Genomic DNA, 5,259 nt, shown 5'->3' on the forward strand with positions numbered 1-5,259 from the left:
CAGGCCCCTGGAACCAGGCTAGGGAGGGCCAAGCAGCAGTGGGGAATGCAGACCTTCTGCCTCTAATTATTCTAAAGTCTCCCCACACACACACTCTCTTGGTGATTGGTAGTTCTCGGTCTCTGCCTTAATGTCTCTGTGCCCAAAATTAAGTCTTGGGCCTAGCTCCTGTTTTAGCATCCTTTTTCTTTATCATCCTTGTTCTGGAATGTCCTGTTGCCCTCATCCTGGTGTGTTTGATTAGTCCCTTTTGAATTTGTTGCCCTTATCTCTGGAACCTCCCTTGTTCCTCTGAGGCTTCTCCTACTCTTTTTTTTTTTTTTAAGGTGTATTTATTTATGCATACAGAATTGGAGTATAAGCCAGAGGAGCAGGGGTGGTGAGAGGACTCACCAAAGACAGAGTAGGGTGCAGAACAGGCAGATCGATGAAGTACACTGCTGAGGGGAGCAGCGGGTGGGTCAGGAGAGGTCTGCCACGCCATGTGACCCCCCCACCCCCACCCCCACCCCCATCAGGATCAAACTGTGGCTGAAGCAGCTGCTGCTAGCTTCATGGTGCTGCGCTTTAACCCATTGTGCCACTAGGGAGGGCCCAGCTTTTCCTATTCTAATCTGACTCTGAAAGGGATCCACTTGCCCTATGACTCCGGAGGTGTTCAGCCTAACAAACGAGGTAGGGACTCCGTCTAAATGTTGGGCACTATCCTCTCCTTGGCCAGGCATCTTACTTGGCACATTGAAGATGCTAGTGAGTGGTTACCAGAGACAACAGTGATGGTGACAATCACAGCAGCATCTGCTGTCTTATACACTCAGGCTGTTTGCTAAATATATGAGCATGCAGTTAACCCACAGCAGACTACCTGGGAGTCTGCTAACCCTCAGAGCGCAGAGTCCTAAAAGCCACTTACCCATCAGAACGAATGAGTTTGTAAACTTTCTAAGGACAGGTTTTGACATAGGGAGGGAAAGAAAGGCATTGTGTGAATGAGTACAGGGATGGGCAGACCAGAGAGTGAAGGTCCGGGCTGGAGGCGCTTTGAGGATAAGTCCTGGGCAGCTTGTATAAGGTGTTCCTCTGGGCTGGCTCACAACTGCTGTTCCCTGGCACTACCAGCAGGTGCAGGCCAGAGGGAATGGCGGGGCTGGAGGGAACAGAGGCGTGGACTTGTGTTAGGTGAGACCAGAAGGCCAGAGCAAAGGTCGGCATACAGAACCAGCTCTTTGGTTCCCTGAAGGGCCTTTGGTGGGTAGCTGGGCCCTTGGGTTCCGTACCTGGCAGATAGAAGATGAGGGCTATAGAAGGTGAAAAAGGTAAGGCTGGGGGCCAAATGGCATTAGTTTTGCCTAAGGGACAAACTGTGTTATCCAAATGGGTTGACGTGCAGACCCCAGCCAGGATGCCAGGGAGGGATGAAGGGCTCGGGTTCAGGATTGCCTCTCCCCAGGCCATTGTGTTCTGTGCGCATGGTAGAAGAGGCAGAGGCAGCATCTCAGCCCTGGGGCTGGCTGATGGGAACAAGCCAACCTCTTGCTGGGGGAGGGGGGGGGAGGGCAGGGTCATCTATAGGAGACAGGTGAACCATTTTTTTAATTTGCATCTCCCTTATTCCAAGTGATGCTGAACATTTTTTCATATGCCTGTTGGCCATCTGCATTTTCTCTTTGGAGAAGTGTCTTTGTAGCTCTTCTGCCCATTTTTTTTGATGGGGTTGTTCACTTTATTTTTGTGGAGTTGCAACAGCTCTTTGTAGATCTTTGTGATCAATCCTTTGTCATTAGTATTGTGGGCAAAAATTTTCTCCCAGTCAGTGAGGTGTCTCCTTGTTTTGTGAGGTGTCTCTCTTGCTGTACAGAGCACTTTAACATAATGTAGTCCCAGCTGTTTATCCTTTCCTTCACTAACCTTGGTTTGGGTGATGTGTCTTTAAAGATGTTACTGAGGTGTATATCGTGCAGTGTTTCACCAACATTTTCTTCTAGATATTTTAGTTTCAAGCCTTATGTCTAGTTCTATCATCCATTTTGAGTTGGTTTTTGTGCATGGTGTGAGGTAGTGACCCTGAGATTTATATGAGGGACCGATAATGAGACATCATAATAATGGCATTTCCGTGACTACAGTCCTATAAGTCTATTCCTAGGTCAAACATGAAAAAACCCAGTCACAAAGAGGTTGACCTTCTGGAACAGAAATCATGTAACTTGCATCTGTTCTCAAACTTTGGTCATCAGTTTAGCCTGAGGGATGCCCTCACAAACTACTGGCATCCCATTATCATGAGGCTAGCCCCCAAATGACCAGATTTTAGGTCAAGTCTTTCCTAAGCTTCTCCAGGAAGAGGGAGATCTTGGTGCCACTCTGCCTGGCTGGCCCCTGGTGAGGGCTAAGGTAGAGGCACAAGACACAAGTTTCTTCTCTGAATAACCCACTCACGGAATGAACAGGAGGAAGCGCCCTCGCCCCGAGTCAGGAGATACACGGGCAGGAGGCTGATGGAATGGCGGGAGCCCAGAAGCAAGGAAGGAGACGGCAATTTCCCTGACCCAGACCTACCACACAGCCAGGAGCATTCAGGTCCCTGCACCCACTCGTGTCAGGTAGGTTCCCGCAGAAGCCAGCAAGCTCTGGGGGCCAGCAGGGAGGATGAGCAAGCCCTTCCTCGCCACACACCACAGACTTCACCCACGGGGTCGGCACTTGCTTTTACTTCAAGGTAGCAGCAAGTCCTCTGTCTCTACCTCCCTGGGATGCTGTGGGAGTGGGGGTTCTGCAGAAAAGCTCTTATTAATGGTAGGTCATCTCCTAGGAATGTGCTGCTTCCTCCTCCCAGCCAGGACTGGACTGATGTGCCCTGCCCACGCTTTGTGTGTCTCCAGACATGTATGAGCTGACCTCGTCGGGAACAAGCAAAATGTGCAGTCAGAAAAGAATGAAGCTCAGTGCCACCAGGACCAGGCCTACCCATCAGCCCTCCCCGCCTCCCTGTCTGTAGAGAAGAGGGCAGTGAAAAGCCAGGTCACCCCCCTCCATCAGCGGCACTGTGGCTGTCAAAGCCCTGGGCTGTCATGCTGTGGTCGTGGGGTGCTTTCGAGCTGCCCTGCAGCCCCCACAGGTTGTCATGGTGCCTGTCTCTCAGGCTTTCCATTGGACAGTGCTGCAGATTGTCTCCATGGTAATAAGAATCTGTAGAGAAAGGACATGGAGCCTTGGAAATGAACAGGGCACCCTCTCTGTAAATGCGCCCCTCCTGGGATATCAGGAGAAGTTTCCCACTTGGAAGCAGTCCCTTGGAAACACAGCTTCCTGGCCTCTCTCTGGTGGTGCAACAGGTTAAAGCTCAGCACTATGAAGTGAGCAGCAGCCGCTTCAGCACCAGTTCGATCCCCAGCCAGGATGCTGACCCACATGGCACAGCAGACCTCACCTGACCCGCCCACTGCTCCCCTCAGCAGTTGTTCCAGTCTTTAAAAGAGATAACTCCTGCAAAGCCCTTAGCACTGGCCTGACACAGACAAAAGGCATAGTGGCAGCTCCTATGCTGGCCCTGAATCTGAGGACATTGGGGACCACCTCAGGCATACACCCCTCACCCCCAGCTCTTTGGCAGGACCTGGAGCCAGCAGGAGCCTGACCTGAGGCCCAAGTTTAGAAGTCACTGAGAAAAGTCATGGTGTTGCTATGGAGATGCAGTTCAGTAGACAGTCAGTACAGTCAGATAGAAGGAAGGACAAACCATAGCTAATGACCAGTGAGGTCAGCATCTAAATTTTCTCTGGAACTTTCCTCCTTTATCTGCCAAAGGAAAGATAAACATATGGCAGAAAGGGGCTGTAGCCCCCAGAGGCCCTAGGCAAGAACCCTCTGCTTTTTCAGAAGGAACTATTATCTGCCACTAACAATTCCAGAAACTAAGGGCCTAGAAGGGGCTTCCCAGAGGCAGGAAGAGCTAGTCACACCAAACACACCCTCATTCATTCCAAATGTATCATTGATTCAGCAGTTCTTCCTTCCAGACAGGAAGAAAGCCCCTGAGGGCCCTGGTGGATAGAAAATAAACCCTAGGTCCCTCCCTGGTGGCGCAGCGGATTAAAGCACAGCACTGAGAAGCTAAAGCCACTTCCACATGAGTTCGATTCCCGGCCTGCCCTGGAGGTGATCCACATGGCGTGGCAGACCTCTCCTGACCCGCCCGCTGCTCCCCTCAGCAGTGTACTTCATCAGTTGACCTGTTCTGCTCCCCACTCTGTCCCTGGTGAATTCTCTCACCCTCGGCATCTCTGGCCTGTACCCCAATTCTGTATGAATAAATAAATAAATCTTTAAAAAAAGAAAAGAAACCCTAAGCCACTCACAGGGGAGGCAGAGGACAGGGCCCAAAGGTGTGGGCCCACCTGGCCCTGTCTCTGATGGGAAGCGGTAGCCAGAGGCTTATTCCATACCCTCCCCGCTGCCAAGTCCAAGCCCGTTCAGCATTGCTATCCAATCTCTCTAAAAGGGAGAATCAAAGCAATCAATACATTTATCTGGAAATAAAGTTTTGACAGTTGCTTAAAACCCAACTAGAAACCAACCCCTGTAGTCCCCGCTCTGTGCTGACTCATCCTCACCAAGAAAAGTCATGGCGTTGCTATGGAGAAGCAGTAAAGTGGACAGTTGGTACAGTGGACAGTCAGGTAGCTAACGACCGGTGAAGTTAGCATCTAAATGAGTAAATGAACATGACTGCTTCAATGTACACAGACTGTCTTGGCTCACAGTGACCAGTTCCAGGGAAGGGGCACAGTTTCCGGGATCAAGGGTAGAAGAGACATACTTTTCATTTTTTCACGTTTTGAAGTACTTAAATTTGTTACCAAGTTCATTTAAAAGATGTTTTAAGTAGGGGCCTCTCTAGTGTGCAGGGGTTAAATTCTCAGCACTATCAAGCAATCGCCAACCACTATGGCCTGAGTTCGACACCCCCCCCGGGAGGGTGACCAACATGGCACAGCAGACCTCTCCTGTCTCGGCCGCTGCTTTCATCAGCAGTGTATTTCAGCAGATCTGCCTGTTCTACTCCCCACTCTCTCTGGTGATTTCTCTCACCACCCCAGACCCCTGTGGTCTATTTCCCAGTTCTTGTATGCATAAATAATATATATATATATATATACCATCTTTTTTAAAATAAAATAAAATGTGTTTTAAATAAATGTAAATGCTGTCAATACCCTCAGTCAAAGACCAGTAGGAACACAACTGTAATCAAGAAAA

Source organism: Condylura cristata, unplaced genomic scaffold, assembly GCF_000260355.1.
Source record: "Condylura cristata isolate star-nosed mole 26May11 unplaced genomic scaffold, ConCri1.0 scaffold00045, whole genome shotgun sequence".
Lineage (NCBI taxonomy): Eukaryota > Metazoa > Chordata > Mammalia > Eulipotyphla > Talpidae > Condylura > Condylura cristata.